The sequence below is a fragment of the Periplaneta americana genome, chromosome 12, assembly GCF_040183065.1.
Source record: "Periplaneta americana isolate PAMFEO1 chromosome 12, P.americana_PAMFEO1_priV1, whole genome shotgun sequence".
Taxonomy (NCBI): domain Eukaryota; kingdom Metazoa; phylum Arthropoda; class Insecta; order Blattodea; family Blattidae; genus Periplaneta; species Periplaneta americana.
In genome coordinates, this window is record NC_091128.1 from 74115334 (window position 1) to 74134436 (window position 19103).

General features: G+C 35.2%; 1 long non-coding RNA gene across 6 annotated transcripts in view; it reads right to left on the reverse strand.

The window, feature by feature from the left end:
* The window catches only part of LOC138710557 (uncharacterized), a 35978-nt gene extending 17315 nt beyond the window's left edge, over window positions 1-18663 (reverse strand). For 4 of the 6 annotated variants that reach the window (XR_011335262.1, XR_011335261.1, XR_011335260.1 and 1 more), the window contains exons 1-3: window positions 18558-18663; window positions 9085-9434; window positions 8662-8786 (exon numbers count right to left, since the gene is read on the reverse strand). This is a non-coding gene — a long non-coding RNA (uncharacterized lncRNA). Of the gene's footprint in view, window positions 1-8661; window positions 8787-9084; window positions 9435-13370; window positions 13642-18553 lie in introns of those variants that run through there. The other 2 variants (XR_011335263.1, XR_011335264.1) reach the window with 2 other exon arrangements.
* Window positions 18664-19103: the final 440 nt, after the last annotated feature.

Consider the following 19103-nt stretch of genomic DNA (forward strand, 5'->3'; position numbering starts at 1 on the left):
AAAATATTTTTAATTACATCTTCAACAAATTATTAGATAATAGCATGGCATTTATATGGCCCTTTTTTCTTGCTAAACTCAAGAAACTGTAGTTTAAACGGAAATTTAAAAAAATCAATTAAACTTTCTTTAAAAATTTTAATCCCTAAATAATATATTGCTTGTTGCAGTGCAGACATTCCATTGAGGTAGAACTTGTTGATATGAATGTTACCGGTATCTTTAAAACAAAACAAAAATATACATATATAAATATATAAGTGTATGTGTACAAAATATGAAAAGTTTTGTTTAAAGAACAGTTTGGTGCAAATCGCCAAATGAATTATTTTTAAATTCACACTTTTAAAAACTTTTTATGTAAACATATTTTTTTCTTTTAAATTGAAGAGTAATTTTCAAATATTAAGCCTATAAAAATATCATCAAAATAGATCTTACGGGTATTAAGGAATAAACTTTATAAGAACATATATATTTTTAATGATGAAAGGTATATATAACGTCTTAAAAACTACCAGAGAATGCAAAATAATAAGCTAAGTAAACAAATTAATATTATGAACTTAGAGCTAGAATGTGTTACGATCCATCTTGGAAAAGATGGAATGAATGAGGCTGGAAGGGATTTATATGCATAACCTATGAAGTAAAGATGAAGAAGACGAAGAAAAAGGATGCTAATGACTTACTTAGTACCTATTCAGTAATACATTATTAAAATTTACTATTTTTCACAACATGAAGGCATCCATTTTAAAGACAAAAAAAAACACCTTCGGCAATATTGATTGTCTGGCTGCTGGAATGTGCACGCGAGTCAATCACTGGGTTCAGTGCCATCTATAGCTCACCTGCCTTCTGAGACTAAATCAATAAAAATCATGCGCGGAACTCCGTCACAAAACGGTTCTATTCAATTAGCATTTCTGTGTCCAGTGTACCTTACTTCTCACGAGTTCAGTCAGCAGATGCCTATCTGATTTATGTCCCGTCCTACATCGTCATACAATAGTTACACAGTGAAAAATGTTCACGAATTAATCTCTGCAAATGATGAGTTTTTGTATACTGGATGCAGGACTTTGTGTTTGTAAGAGACTAGAAGCAAAGAATAGAAGAATATATATATATATATATATATATATATATATATATATATAATTGCATTATTGGATTTATTTAAAATGACATTTTTTCAGCTACGAATAATATCGCACATCCTTCCCCTACTCTCTATATATTATCCGATTCTTACAAATACTTTTATTTTCCAAAACCACAGTATTATTCCCACCAAAATTGTTGCTGCCTCCAATTCGTACAAATAAATTTTATGGCCGTAAGGTAAAAAGAAGCGTCTTGAAATGACACATATCTTGTCATTATGTGTATTACCCAGAAATTATACTAACTACATTTATAGGTAAATGCTTTTCAAATAATCTTTGACCCCATTCATTTTCTAAATATCATTTTTTTCTTCTTTGTTTTTATCCTCTAGCATTCAATTTTCATGCCTGTCTCTACAATTTGTCTACTTTCTTATATCTGCAGATTTGTAATCATCAGATTTTTCTGTTGTCTACGCTATAGTAAGCTCTTCTAAATATGATTTTTTTGTATCTTCGGTATTGTAATTGTTAGATACTCCTGTTATCTATACCCCGTTCTAAATATGACTATATTTCTTATATTTTCTGTATTGTAGTTGTCAGATCCTCCTCTTGACTATAAGCTGTTTTAGATATGATTATGTTTGTTATATGTTCTGTATTGTAATTGTCAGATCCTCCTCTTAATTCTAAGCTGTTCCAAATTAGATTATGTTTCTTATATTTTCTATGTTGTAATTGTCAGATCTTCCTCTTGATTCTAAGCTGTTCTAAATATGATTATGTTTCTTATATTTCCTGTATTGTAATTGTCAGATCCTGCTCTTGGCTATAAGCTGTTTTAAATATGATTATGTTTCTTATATTTTCTGTATTGTATTTTTGTCAAATCCTCCTCTTGACTACAAGCTGTTCTATATATGATTATGTTTCTTATATTTTCTGTATTGTATTTTTGTCAAATCCTCCTCTTGACTATAAGCTGTTCTAAATATGATTGTTTCTTATATATTCTGTTTTGTAATTGTCAGATCCTCCTCTTGACTATAAGGTCTTCTAAATATTATTATGTGTTTTGTATCTTCTCTATTGTAATTGACGGATCTCTTCTTGACTATAAGCTGTTCTAAATATGATTTCTTTTTTGTATCTTCGGTATTGTAATTGTCAGATACTCGTGTTGTATATATCCCGTTCTAAATATGATTATGTTTCTTTTAACTTCTGTTTTGTAATTGTTGAAACTCCTGTCATCTATATCTTGTTGTCTAGATCTAACTACATTTCTTATACCAGGGTAGATCGGAAAATAACGCATAACAATTATTTTACGGAATACTATTTTGGTTAGAGCGTTCAAAGTTGGCAGATAGTTAGTTTGAATCTTGTGCTACAGACAACAATGATTCTATCGGATGTCACCGTGGCGGAACAAGCTATAACTACTGAGTAAAAATGGCGCGTTTTCTACCATCGTTCACTTGTGAAGAGCAGCGAGGTGTAGTCCGTTTTTTTTTTTGTAAAAAACGAAAAATTCGAGTAAAATCTACAGGGAAATATTGGAGGTGTATGGTGCTTGATTGTCTGGACCATAGCAACATCTCCAGGTGGTACAGGTTCTTCGAAAAAGTCCGCCGACGAAGCACTTTCCGGCCGACCAATGCAACACCACTCAATATCAGAGATATCATTAAGGTGGCAATCACCCACCCTATAGTCCAGGCCTCGCACTGTCTGACTTTCACCTCTTCTCACCATTGACTAAATTCTTAGGAGGACAACGCTTCGGTTCGGATGAAGAAGTGAAACCAGACGTGCGCAGGTGGCTATACGCCCAAAAAACGGAGTTTTATGAACGAAGTGTACTGAATCTGATGTCACCGATGGGAGAAATGTGTCGAGAGTCTTGGTTCCAATGCAGAAGAAGAGGCAAAACCTGTAGCTTTCTTGTGCATCACTTCTTGCTTTCATATGAAATACGTTGCCTCAAAAAATTGTTGTGCGTTACTTTTCGATCCACTCTCGCATCTTCTATATTGTAATTGCGAGTCCTCCAATTGTAGCATAACTTGTTTTATATCTGATTACTCAGTGTAACAAATTCTAACTTTTTTTTTTGCGCTGGACATGTGATACATGTTTTCTATATAATTTGAATCTCCTGAATACGAATTTGACAATAAAAGCAATTGTTGGTTACGTTTTTTGAGAAATTTTCGAATTTATATCTATTCAAAACACTGCTTTATAAAATTATAATAAGGTTAAATACTTACTGTTCAGAAGATTACAGCTTTGTTTTTCTGAATTTTCTTTTATACTGGACATCAGGTACATCACGAGCTAAAGTGAAACAACAGTCTGCTAGCATATTGGCACTCCACTGTCCTTGCTATCTTTTTTCCATAGTTGAAATTTCTTGATGAAAGCGCTCACCATGCTTATCATTGAAATCGCCACAATTCTCGGGGAACAAGTCAAGATGGGAGTGAAGGAAGTGAATTTTCAGGGACATGTTACAACCAATAGTTTCATACGCCAACAGTGAATTTTGCACTAGTTCTTCATTGTTCTCACTTCTACGGTTACCCAGAAAATTTAATACGACCTCCTTGAATGCAATCCAGGCGGCTCTCTCTTTTCCTTCCAACAAAGATTCCAAGTGATTGTCCATTATTTCGATTGAAAATTCTCTGAAGCGATTTTATACGGCGAACCTGTTTCTCCCCCTCCAAATAGAACCGAAAAGAGAATTAAATTAATTTCCGCTTCATTAAAGCTCACTTACTTACTTACTTACAAATGGCTTTTAAGGAACCCGAAGGTTCATTGCCGCCCTCACATAAGCCCGCCATAGGTCCCTATCCTGTGCAAGATTAATCCAGTCTCTATCATCATACCCCACATCTCTCAAATCCATTTTAATATTATCCTCCCATCTACGTCTCGGCCTCCCCAAAGGTCTTTTTCCCTCCTATCTCCCAACTAACACTCTATATGCATTTCTGGATTCGCCCATACGTGCTACATGCCCTGCCCATCTCAAACGTCTGGATTTTAAGTTCCTAATTATGTTAGGTGAAGAATACAATGCGTGCAGTTCTGTGTTGTGTAACTTTCTCCATTCTCCTGTAACTTCATCCCGCTTAGCCCCAAATATTTTCCTAAGCACCTTATTCTCAAACACCCTTAACCTATGTTCCTCTCTCAGAGTGAGAGTCCAAGTTTCACAACCATACAGAACAACCGGTAATATAACTGTTTTATAAATTCTAACTTTCAGATTTTTGGACAGCAGACTGGATGATAAGAGCTTCTCAACCGAATAATAACACGCATTTCCCATATTTATTCTGCGTTTAATTTCCTCCGGAGTGTCATTTACATTTGTTACTGTTGCTCCAAGATATTTGAATTTTTCCACCTCTTCGAAGGATAAATCTCCAATTTTTACATTTCCATTTCGTACAATATTTTGGTCACGAGACATAATCATATACTTTGTCTTTTCAGGATTTACTTCCAAACCGATCGCTTTACTTGCTTCAAGTAAAATTTCCGTGTTTTCCCTAATCGTTTGTGAATTTTCTCCTAACATATTCACGTCATCTGCATAAACAAGAAGCTGATGTAACCCGTTCAATTCCAAACCCTGCCTGTTATCCTGAACTTTCCTAATGGCATATTCTAGACATTAAAGCTCACAGTGAAAGAAACATACATCTGAAGTAAAATCATGTAAACTCTAGCGAATTCATACCGCGAACCTGTTTCGCCCCTCCAAATATACGTAAAAGGGCAATGAATAATTTCCGTTTCTGCAAATGCTTCTAACATGGTGGCCTACTTATAGCCTACTAACATTGTTTTCACATAATGGATCGTCACATTAAACAAAATAAATAAAAAGCATAGAAAATAAATTATATTGTGCACCTCGAAAACTCGAACTGATTGAACATTTTGCTTGTTATTTTTTAAATCAGAAGATCGAAATTAGTAAGAATTTGTTACTTTTGTCTGGCGCAAAATGACTGTTGCCGAGTGTTATCTTTCTTACATCTTCTTGTATTGTATTCGTCAGATTCACCTGTTGTCTATATCTTGTTGTATATCTTCCTATGCTTCTTACGCTTTCTGACATATGATTATAAGATGCTTCTGTTATTTTCAACTTGTTTTTTATCTGTTTGCGTTTATCGAACCTTATATATTGTATTTAAGTCAAATTTTGGAGTCGAGTGTCGTCATTCCGTTAGTTTGCAAGTCTTCTGCCAATACAAAATATATTAAATGTCTATTTTAATATCTTTGTTTCATATATGTTCCCTTAATAATACATCTGCAACTGATGTAATAAATTTCTTTCGCAGAGATTTGGAATTTAAATGTTAGCTTCCTGGAAATAGGTAAAGTGTCCGTCGGAGGTAAAAATGTTTCCACAGTCGTAATTCTGTGTCTACTAAAACTCCGCTCGTAGATCTATATACACAATACCAGTGACTGCTACTAACTCATTTCCTTTCTCATACTGTACTACGAGTATTAATTATACTGCAATTTGTGAGATCTAGAATTGCCACTTTTCTCTGATCCTTGGTTAGGGGAACGACAACAAACAATTACAAATAGCAATTTACGAGTTTCACTGAATTATACTCGTACGTACTGTGTCATCATTTATATTAGAGAATAATGAAAGCGATTACTATATTATGCAAAGATTAATTAAATTAAATTGCTCACAACTACATTCCTATAGTTCTTTTCCTTCAATCAGATCAATCAAATAATATAAACATGAAACGATAATCTTTAGTAAAAAATAATAATTCCTTATCTGAATTCAAAAGCACAAAATGGCGATAAACTTCAAATCTATCTTAATTTTCTTTTGATTTTTTTCCTTGAATAAATTGAAGGGGGCATGTACATTTTCAGAAATAGAAAGAAATGTTTTAATGGGCTTTCCTCAACTGCATGGTGGAAAAAAAAATAATACAAAGTAGGCCGCGAGAAATAGTACGTTTTATATTGGTAATCATGCAGTTAATAATGGATCCTTCCGTCAATTATTTTGCCCAAACAAAACAACTATTATTGCCATTTTGTTAGCCATGAACCGTTGGTCGCTGGAGATCCGTGTCAGGGCAGTGGAAGCATATATTCGTGGAAATGGTGTTATTTTCGCACAGCGTGAGTTACGACGTAGAGAGAACCGTCATCACGTATTCCGGACAGAATGACGATATCCAGGTGAGTGAATCAGTGAAGAACAGATGGTTCAGTCGTCAATACGAAAATTGAGGGGCCTCAGAAAACAGTTCGTACGCCTGAAAATATCCAGCGTGTCCATGTGGCTCTTCAACTAAGTCCGCAGCCATCGGTTCGCCGCCATACAAGAACATTACGCATGTCTTGCACTTCCCTGCGTAGGATTGTGAAGTCTGACTTGAAGTTTCACTCTTACAAATTACAGGTGTGTCAAGAGCTGCGGTCGGAAGATAGAATAGGCTACAATTCTGCATAACATTTCTTGAAAGAGTATAGCAAGATGAGACCATATTGTCTGCACTGGCAATGTCTGACGAAGCGAACTTTCGTGAATAAGTAAAATCTTATTTACTATGCGGACAAGAACCCACAACTTCCTCATGAGAAACCTCTATACAGCCAAAAGTTGTAGTCTGATGCGCTGTTGGAGTTTCCATTGGCATTGTCGGACCTTATGTTTTTGAAGACGATGAAGAACATCCACTCACTGTTAACGCCGAGGGGTATGGGAACATGATAGAAAAGTTTTTTTGTTCCAGAACTGTTAAGAATGAATAATCTCAACACAAAGTTTTTCCAACAAGATGGGGCTACAGCCCATACAGCCCGTAACACGATGGCTACACTGAGCCAGTTGTTTACAAATCGATTGATCTCGCGATTGAGAGATATTGCGTGGCCTGTAAGGTCTCCAGATCTGACAGCCCCAGACTATTTTCTTTGGGGTTATCTCCCGGCGGCAACACACTATTCGAGATTTGAAAATGGCAATCCAAGAAGAGATTCGTGTCATTCCCAATGAAATCATTCAACTTGTCATGAGATGTACTTCGTTACATCATAATAATTGTCATGAGAAACTTCCGAGAGCGCTTACAGCAATGCTTCAATGCCGATGGAGGCCATTTTCGGGATGTTATATTCAAGACAAAATGGCAAATTAATGTGCATCTGTCATAAATAATATGGCAGTTACGTTATGTTATGTTATGTTATGTTATGTTATGTTATGTTATGTTATGTTATGTTATGTTATGTTATGTTATGTTATGTTATGTTATGTTATGTTATGTTATGTTATGTTATGTTATGTTATGTTATGTTATGTTATGTTATGTTATGTTATGTTATATATAATGACCCTTAAAAGTACAAGTTTTTATGGATTCCAAAAATGTGTTTTCTTTTAATGTAGAAGTATTGTCGAACCACTATAATAAATTTCAGCGCAAAATTCATTCAGGATATGTAGAAATTAAATTTTGAATTTTACTAAATTAATATTAGCGAAAAGTCATGTCATGTCATGTTATGTTATGTTAATAATCTTTTTATTTTGTACTATTTCCCAAGGCCCACCTTGTATTTGTAACACTTTTAAAGTTATGACTTAAAACGTGAGACTATGTAAACTGGCTTGACCATTTAAATATGGACGCAACTTCTCATCTTCCTTAAGTTTATGGCTCATTTCCTGTAACTTAAATTTTCCAAATTCGTTTTCCTCTAACTTCCACATTTTTTTAGATAAATTCATGAAATGTTGCATGAAATATATTTCACGGCAAAAAAATTTCTTATTTATATTTGCAACTGAAAAGGACAGAATTTATTAACACACTCATTATGAATACAATAGAGAAGAAATCGTTAATATATTTAAATTGTAGAAGATATTATCAAACCAATTTGTCCTGTACAAATTGCACTCCCACTTAAAAAAAATATAATGACCCTTAAAAGTACAAGTTTTTATGGATTCCAAAAATGTGTTTTCTTTTAATGTAGAAGTATTGTCGAACCACTATAATAAATTTCAGCGCAAAATTCATTCAGGATATGTAGAAATTAAATTTTGAATTTTACTAAATTAATATTAGCGAAAAGTGCACATACCTCCTTAGATGAGCTGACAAGTATGTTCTTAGACACCAAAGTTTCGGAGAAATAAATTCTTATAAAATGCAAAATTATATTTTGTAGTTTTCGTTGTAAACTTTGTTAGTATTTTAAAAGTCTCCACACAGTACAAAAGAGTGAACTTCTACAGTTATTATGTCTGAATGGAGGTGAATAAAATTATCTTAATATTAATATTAACAATAAATTAGTTCTAGTTTACACAAATAAATATTATGTGGAATAAAATATATTTTTATAAACGTTAATAAATGTAATTACTGAACTATAGAGTACAAAAGTTTTTAAAATCCGTTAACATAACAATATTGTGGGAAATTTTCAGTTAGGTCTATTATTAAGAGAGATTTACCTGGACTCCTTGGTGGTCACATCGTCATCTCTTCATACTTCATCTCTCTATATAATTGGTCTAGAATGCAACGAAACATTATTGCACTGTACTGTGTCTTCTGGTCTCCCAGCAACGAGAGGTTTCTACAAAAAATATGTCCATTAGATTGGCACCAGGAAAAGTTGTGAAGGCAATAGAGTTAAAACTTATCATTCTGAGAAACAAACTACGTTTAAAGTGTGGGCTGTAGCAAAGTATATTAATTCCAGAAACATTTACATAGTGACAGCCATTGCCCTTTTTAAAGGGAAGCTCTGTAAATAAATATAATTGAGTCACTGTTAATAACAGGCAATTAAATATCTTCTTCAAAATTCTACACTAAAGTTGTTTAAGGTTAACCGTAGGTGGATAATTGTCAAAATATTTGTTTCAACCTACATCAAGTACCATAAAACCTTCCGTGTTTAATGTTGCAGTGATGGAAAATGTGGTGCGAAAACATGCAATTCATTGGTATCTTCTCGGACCAGATAACAGATTATGTGTCCATTTTCTGAGATGTGATAGTCTACATCCACCACAACCTTTTGGATAACCAGACAGCAACTTCTAACATAGCTTCGGTTGTCTAGCTACCCAAATGCTGTTAACTTCTTCGTATATGATCAGAATGAGTTGTTCCTGAATTTTATATGTTTTTAACTTGTGATTTTACGAGAGCATGAATGTGCCCTTGTTATAGGAAATGTCTTCAAAATTCTGCAGCTCCATGTCAGGCTCTCTGCAATCTGGAAAATAAGATTAATATTAACAAACAATTCATTAGGATGGGGCACTGAGCATTCACCAGTATCACTCTTACTATAAGAGATTTCCTCAGCTTATAAGCAAAGGCATGTTTACGTAAAGATTAATTCTTTGATCCTACAGAATTATCTGTTACAGTTACCATTGGTTATTATTGGAGAAATATTCGCTCTGGCGGCGGGGATTGAAACCGAGACTCCTGGTTCTATGCACTGAGCGCTCTAACCATTGAGCTACGCCGAGGCTCCACAGCACCGGATCGAATCTTTCTCCTTTAGTATTTTTCCCTTACAAGGGAAGGGTTTCGGCTCGAACAGGAATTTCGTATCCAAAATTTGTATACAGGCCCATCTTTACATCTCTGTAAAGCTCCTAGAAGAATTCGTTTGTGTGGTTTGTCTATTACAGTACTGTACAAGTTGAGGGGTGGGGAAAGCACTGCACAAGTTAAGGGGATGGGACACCTTACCCGTAAGCCTAGCCTAGCCTAGAAGCTAGTGCGAGTGGTAAAATGTCTAAAACCCATTTAAGAACATCTCTCTCCAACGTTCTGTCTGAAAATATTGCAGCTAATCAAAAGTATATACTGTTGTGTGAGTCATTGAATGTGCACAAGGACGCAACCTTACTAAATGAATCATTCCAAGGCTAGGACGTGGAATGTATGATTATTCCGCCTAAAAAAAATTAAATATATCCAGCCTCTGAATATCTATTTCCCTAGACTATACAAAATATATGCTCAGAGGATAACAGATTATATAAGAACTCTTGCTGAGAATCCAGAACTTAAATTGGAAAATCGAGTGTTTATAATGAAAATGTACTCTGTTATTCATAACCAGTTTTCTGCTCCAGTATACCGTCCTACGCTTCATTATTCCTGGCAGTCGGCTGGTTACGTGAATCGTGAACAAGTCTCGGACTTCAAAAATGTAATTCAGGTTGCATTTGATTTTTCAGCACTGGAGTGTGGTTCAGAAGATTTTTCAGGTGTTGCTTCTATGTGTTGTGCTTATTGCTCTGCTCCATGCTGTTTCATGCATTTTATAGAGAATCCTCATGTACATTTTTAAAGAAGTGTATTAACCAATACCAACCAAACGAAGAGTTACACAAATGAATGCTTTTACGATCTTCATCGCCATTGTGAGGTAAGAGTCTGTACAAATGTTTAACCAAAAATTCCTGTTCGAGCCGAAACCCTTCCCTTGTTAGTGGCCTTACTCCATCAATTCTCTGGTAGATGGAATAAATCTTTTTCCGGAATAAGTAAGAAGACAAACAGATTTTTAGATATATTTTAGTCGTTTTAACTGCTAGGTCATATCGCGATCCTCTATTTACAATGAAACATTGTTGTCACATTTGTTTCCAATTTAGCTGCTATCTATCTGCCAGTAAAAAAAAATGATGTTTCCCTCCGGCTTCTTTATCATAAGTCTACATGTTTCACAACAAGCTGTGTTTTCCATAATTTGTATAATGTATTTAACACTTTTCATTTCAGAACTGGTTATAACTAAAATATGTGCGCTAAACCATTGAAATATCAAATTCCTTTTCTTGGATTGCTTGTTACTCAATTATTAATGTCATTTAAACATAATTATTTACTGGAGGTTGGCATTAAAACAAAATCGCCAGAAAGTATAAATTGTATGTAGGCCTATTCATGTAATTAAACTGTAAGGTTTATTATTATTGTTGTCCCCGAATTACAAAATTAATTTGTTCTGTATGTGATGTTACAATTCCAGAAGCAAGCAATTAATACCGACTCCCACACTCATACACCCACATCTCATTCTCCTTGATGTCCATTTTCTTTAAGGGCAAACTCTGCCGTCAGTAAATTTGCATGTATGAGACATTATGTCAACTGCTCAAACAGAAATATAATTTATTGTATTGTCATACAGAAAATGTAGTAGTGCAACGTCATTTTTTATTTTATTGGGTTATTTTACGACGCTGTATCAACATCTAGGTTATTTAGCGTCTGAATGATATGAAGGTAATAATGCCGGTGAAATGAGTCCGGGGTCCAGCACCGAAAGTTACCCAGCATTTGCTCGTATTGGGTTGAGGGAAAACCCCGGAAAAAACCTCAACCAGGTAACTTGCCCCGACCGGGATTCGAACCCGGGCCACCTGGTTTCGCAGCCAGACGCGCTGACCGTTACTCCACAGGTGTGGACTGCAACGTCATATGCTGCTGTATTCAACAACAACGATTAATTCTGAAATATCTTTGAAATGAAATATTTAAATGGTCCACCGCTATGGAGTATGGTTAACATGATTGACTGTGAAGCGACCCGGATTCAAATCCTGGTTGGGACAAGTCACGTGGTTGGGTTTCTTCCGACGATTTCCCTGAACTAATTGAAGCAAAATTGCTGGTAGGTTTCGGAGTTGCATTTCGGAATCATTTCGCCATCATTTTTTTTCACGTGTCATTGTCAACATAACTAGTGATGGGACATTTGCTACCATGGAGGCTAAGTTGTCTGCGCATCCACCGTACAAGATAACTGACTGGGAGCTGTGCTTAGCTTTAAGATGTAAAGAAAGGTTTGAGTTATGAAGACGAAGTATAGTTAAATTAAACATAAAACATCTAAACTGAAATATTTCTGATGTAAGAACTTTATTTACCATTGAATTGAAATTGTGAATATATGCAACGTACAGTACAACTGAACCAAATCCTACATACATTAGAATGACATAATTTTAGTGTTGTGGGATTTAATCGATTAACCGATGATTTTCTGTTGTAAGATTAATAGATCTAAAATATTTAATCGAATAATCGAGTCGATTAAAATTAATCGGTTGTAGTACTTGATATTAATATTATTTTGTTAATGCAAACTCAGACTAAAAATTCCGACAATATTCGTCTCTCAGAAATCACTTACTTCAAAGCACAATAGTACCATTATTTTGTAACTAGTAAAGGATAAATCTTTGCACAAACACTTCACAAAGAGATAGAGATACAAGGGCAGTGACCTGTCTACCCCTATTGAAAGTTGAAACAATGCGAAACCTTGTTAACTTATATAGTTTTCCAAGAAAACTTCCATCTTGTCGTCTTCCTAGCATATGAAATACATACTTTTCTGGAATTTGCCCCCTCACCCCTTAAGCAGGGCTACACCGTGTGCAAATGAGAGAGTATCTACCTTCTTCTCTTTCTAAAGTTTTGTAATCCGATTACAGTCTGCTGTTTTGACCACTGCAGCTTCTTTACTGGGTTTGTAGATGAAGCGTGTGTATTTAGTTTACCAAAGAAAAAAAAATTAGATTTCTGTGGTCTGTGAAAAGTGAAAACTCCATTGCATCATATGAGAATTTGAGAGTTAACCTTGGTAAAACGTTTGGATTTAAATTGAACGATCGTGGAGAAGTGCTTGACAGAAGAAAGTTCTTTCGTTTTCAGTGGTGCAGGAAACATTGTTACTAAATGTAGAGCGGCACTTAATTCGGAGCATGTGAATGCACTCATGTTTAAAATCATGAATGAAGCAGTATTAACTAGGTGAGTCTTCATATTTTTTTTATTTGTGTTTGTCACAAAAAAACCGGAGAAATTGACACAAAATATTATGTGCCTACATTGTGTATTGTTTATATTATTTGTACCACTGCCACCAGGTGCTTGCCCACTTGCAGTGTAAATAAATACATACATAATAAATATGTTAGTAAATAACTAAAATAGTATTGTCTTGTAATATAACGACACAATATAAACAGATATATATATAACATTTTATACTTATGCTTATCGCCGAACACAAATTAAATTTGACAATAATTGTGTATTACAGCATGTTATAACTTTTTCAAATCGATCAAAGCTCGATCGACAGCACTACATAATATACAATGTAATGAGTACGTACATGAATGTTGATAAAGCTGGTGTCTTCATAATTATTTGATATGTTGCAATGTTCAATGAGATGTTTTTAAATGTGCCACATTTTGCAGAATAATCAGGATTCTCCCACAGGACGGTTTTTAAATTGGTTCTGAAGATATTCTGTTAATATTTTCAGATACCTCCTCTACACGTTTTAGGGCATTTGTCATTGGAATATTTGTTGATTTCAGATGATTTCATACCACTTAGGTAAATTCTGTTTATTAAGAGCTGCTCGACTTGGGAGATGTCGATTTGTTTATTTTTAATAAAGTTTCTGAAATGAGAATTAGCAGATACCATCATTCCACATAATTTTTTAATTCAGACTGTGTAGCTGAAAATGCTTCTTCGCTACCTATGCTTGCTGACAAATTAACATTTTTCCTGTGTTTCATAGAATTACAGTGGTGTTTTAAGTTCTTGACATTTTAATCCGTAAAATTCTTTCTTATCCAACTTCTCCTTTTACTGTAAAATGTTCACTTCCAAACTCCTCTATAAGCACACTCAATTTGAAAATACGCGATGCTGCTCGTTCGGTCTTAATAAAACTGCACTACACGTAAGACACGTATCTTCACTCAGTAACTACCACACTGTTCACTAAGGAAGACATTTCAATGCTGTTACTGAAACGAAATTACAACTCTGTGACTCTACCTCCCTCTCCCTGACGTCATAGCACGACAATTTCTTCTTAATTTAAGTATTCACTGTTCTAATTTGTACTGTATTGCCATGAACTAAACTCATTTGCACTTATTGGAAGTCAGCTGTGTATTAAATGCTCTAACCGTGATGTCCCTTCAGCCTATGTTTTCTGTCCAACGCGACACGAAAACTTCCCATTTCCGATCCAGGGCAATGTACACATCATTTTCTCTGCAGTCGCGTTCGACCTTTAAGAGTTAGAGGCCGACTACATTTACCTGAGCGAAACCTGTCTACTAGCGAATGCTCTGTATAGTAATTTCACCGAAAATTAATGGATATTTATTTTAAATCGCGAGCACACCATGGTGATTTAATCTAAGTGTAATACAAAGAGTCCGTATAGGTCAGTTTCTATCTGATGCTTTTCCAATTCACTGCGGGCTAAAGCAGGGAGATGCACTATCACCTTTACTTTTTAACTTCGCTCTAGAATATGCCATTAGGAAAGTTCAGGATAACATGCAGGGTTTGGAATTGAACGGGTTACATCAGCTTCTTGTCTATGCAGATGACGTGAATATGTTAGGAGAAAATACACAAACGATTAGGGAAAACACGGAAATTTTACTTGAAGCAAGTAAAGCGATCGGTTTGGAAGTAAATCCCGAAAATACAAAGTATATGATTATGTCTCGTGACCAGAATATTGTACGAAATGGAAATATAAAAATTGGAGATTTATCCTTCGAAGAGGTGGAAAAATTCAAATATCTTGGAGCAACAGTAACAAATATAAATGACACTCGGGAGGAAATTAAACGCAGAATAAATATGGGGAAATGCGTGTTATTATTCGGTTGAGAAGCTCTTATCATCCAGTCTGCTGTCCAAAAATCTGAAAGTTAGAATTTATAAAACAGTTATATTACCGGTTGTTCTGTATGGTTGTGAAACTTGGACTCTCACTCTGAGAGAGGAACATAGGTTAAGGGTGTTTGAGAATAAGGTGCTTAGGAAAATATTTGGGGCTAAGCGGGATGAAGTTACAGGAGAATGGAGAAAGTTACACAACACAGAACTGCACGCATTGTATTCTTCACCTAACATAATTAGGAACTTAAAATCCAGACGTTTGAGATGGGCAGGGCATGTAGCACGTATGGGCGAATCCAGAAATGCATATAGAGTGTTAGTAGGGAGACTGGAGGGAAAAAGACCTTTGGGGAGGCCGAGACGTAGATGGGAAGATAATATTAAAATGGATTTGAGAGATGTGGGGTATGATGATAGAGACTGGATTAATCTTGCACAGGATAGGGACGGCAATGAACCTTCGGGTTCCTTAAAAGCCATTTGTAAGTAAGTAAGTAATAAAAAGATTGTTTCGCGTTTTTTTTTCACGTAAATTATAAAATAAAGTACAAAACATACGGAATTGCAAAGATCCCAACAAAGTAAACATTATTTTTTAAGTAAATATTGCAATTTCAATCCAAGTAGTTCCCATCACCAACCAGAATACTGCACAACTAGGAAAAGTTCTCCCTTTCTTAAAGGATTTGAAGTTGTGAATTATGGTAGCTACCGTACCTCTTTTTATAATTGTTGAAATTTCACTGAAGTAATTCATATTAGAGAAATCTCTTTGGACGACAGTGTTGCCGAGTTTGAAATAAAAACTCAGAATGCGGTTACAAACCTCAAAATTAAAACTCAGTACATATTTGAAAACATGTAAATGATTTTCTTAAAACAGAGATCACTTACTTGTGTGTTTTATGAATAGGCTTTGCTCAGACGATATTGAGTTAAGGCTGCTGATCGAAATCTCCTTAAAATGAAAGTCGGATCGGGCTAAATCTGGACTGTAAGGAGATTGTTCGGTAATGTTCCAGTGTAAGGAGTGCAAAGGCTCTTGCGTTCGCTGGGTTGTATTGTCGGAACGCGTTGAATCATTTGAAGTGTGTACACACAGGGAAAAAAAAAATTATTATTGTATGCTAGGAACTATCGGGTGAGTCCCAGGACACCCTTTTATGTCCAAGACGGATATATGAATTAATGATCTGAGTATCCCACAGGAAAAGGGCCAGAGGACCTCCTTCAAATCCATTTTAATAATAATAATAATAATAATAATAATAATAATAATCTTTTAAGGACCCAGACAGACTAGCCGACTGCTGATCTCACGTATACATGCCAAAGCAGAGGTGAACGATCATCCTACCAGAATGAAGGGCGGTATTGTATGGTTAGCACAATGATCTCCCTAACCGTTAGGGGAGAGTCGGGTAGTATCGGACATCGGGTAATATCGGACAGTGCGTTTCTTTCATCTACCACCATATGGTAGTACTTGAAATACATGGTTACGTTTCTCTATGCGACATCACAGAAACGTAACCATGTCAATCAGGTACTATCATCGTGTGGTAGATGAAAGAAACTCACTGTCCGATATTACCCGCTGTCCGATACTACCCGACTCTCCCCTATAGCTGGCTTTCGTAGCCGGATTCCGCTACTTATCGTAGCTCCTCAAGTGCATCACGATGCTGGGTGGACACCGACCCCATACACTGGCCAACATTGCATAAGGAAATTTGTTCCCCCATAGAACTCGAACCAGCGCGCATTCCGTAATGCGATTCCTAGGCAGTATGCCTTAGACCACGACGCCACGGCGTGGTACGAAAAATTACATTGGTACTTTTAAAATAGTAGACAAGATATAACTCGATATGTCGTAAAAAATTTTTCTTTAGAAACATTACACCAATTAATTGCGTTTTCAAATCATGTGATGTTTTTGTTTTATTATATATAATCTTATTTGCAGTTTTTATCAAGAAAGATATGTTTTTTTTAAGTTCTCGAATACTTACTATGATATATATCATATTTCTCGTTAAAAGGTTTAACTTTCGAAAAAATTTAATCCATGCTTCTTCCTCATTGCTACTGAAATTCTGTGCCAAGAGAAATGGTTCAGCATAAACACGCTAAGTCGCAGAATTTCGGAGAGTCTGATATAAATCAGCGTGGAAAGATTAAGTTGAGATATTATGTTGAAAGCGATGAATTTAAAGACGAACTTTTAGAGAAAGCGGAGAGAGATATCTTTCATCGGTAGGTGACGGGTCATCAGAGAGTGAAATCCGAGAAGAAATAAAGTAACTAAACTTTGTCTTCTCTATTGTCTTTTCATTCCATAACACGATTTTGGTGAAATGTTATGAAACAATTTATTTCAGAGTTTTCCATGCGTTGATATAACTAGGGTGCTGTCTATAAAATCCACATGCTTTGCTCCATCTTCAATTGCATTGATTTAGTACATTTTAAGCCGTGACACAGCACTTAGGTTTTTAGGTCCAATAAAAATCACGTATTTGTGAAAACCATGAAGTCTTTAAAATGATCAGATTTAGGCTTAATTATAGGCATAAATAGTAGACCAAGACCTAAAATTCTAGGTGGTGAGTGTAACAGGGTGGAAGGTGTTCAATTAGAACCCATTTAAGAGACGAATCCTTGGCATAATATGAATGGAAAGGTTCTCTACCATCTTGATTTGACTAGATACTAAAGTAAAACTGAAAGAAGAAAATTTTCATGTTTTCTTTTTGTTACATCTTCTGCAGAGATCGGAAGACGTCATTTGATGCTCTATCAATCAAGACCAATCAATAACTTGAAGACAGTAAATCAGTGGATATGCCTATCAAATCTTTAACTCGTAAGATATTGGTTTTTGGATCTTGGTTTATTACAATTTTATATTTATCTTGCTTAATGCCGCATATCGTATAAGCCGGTAAATTATATTTCAGAACGCCCTGTGTGTATACATTCTCAAGACTTGGTCCACGACCTCGTAACCGCCGAACGATGAAGTCATGATATTCAAATTTCTGTTGTAACGATACTCAATTTACTTCATAATTCATAAAATTAATACAATCACATTGTAGCTTTAAAATTCAACTCGAGTTTTCACTTTTTTATGCTTATATTAAAGTAGCAACAACAGAACTGTGCTAGGTGATGCCGTAATCATGACGTCATTAGTATGGCATCATGTACGTTGTGTGTAAGTTATACGTCATCATCATCAAGCTTTTGAAGATTCAGTATAGGAAAACGAAAACTAATAAATTGTAGACTTCTGTTATAAGGAATGTTCCGAAAAGAGGGTAATATCGTAATATAACACTATTTACAACACAAACATATCTTAAAACACCAATTTTCACGTTAAACATTCACTTTTGTTATTGTTTAAAACGTTGCACATTATTCCATATTTTTCAGACATTATACCAAATGTATGCACATTAATTTAAAAACGTACTCCCTTACAGAAATTTAAGATTTATCTTTACGACATTTTTTTCCGTTTAAAATTTTTAATACATCAGTACATTATAACAAAACTATTTCACTCAGAAAACTCTTGTTGTGTATTCTAGCGTAAGAAACAACACTAATGCTGGCACTTACTTACTTATTCACTGGTTTAAGCTTCAGTATTATATATATTATATACAATCTTATATCTGCCACAATAATGGATGCAGTTAGTTGCACAGAGGTCATTATGGCGGTATTAGTTCGGTACCTGGATGCGTGGAGGCGCGCGCGGCGCTAGGGCAAGGTCAGGCAATCAATATCACAGCCACCTGTGTCCGCCCCCACTCGGTGTGGGTGAGGACAGAGCCTCCAGCTTCCTACATGCGCCTTCTCATCCTCCAAGTTACTGGATAAGCAAAAACCCGCTTCCAGAGAAACTTTAATTGCGTTTTCCACTTCAATACTTTCTGTGGATAATGTTATAAGATGTAGCCACAAATTATAGGCACTGTGGTCAAAAGACGGTAAATTACCTTGCAAATAGTAACTATTATTCATGATCATAAATTTCCAAGATTAGTCCAATTATAGCAGAACGAATTTTCCCATTTTTATGCGAATACTTTTATTTTGGTCCAGTATTTGGGAGTGGCACCGACACATTTTCAGACGAGTTTTGTTGCGCCTTTAATTTCTAAAC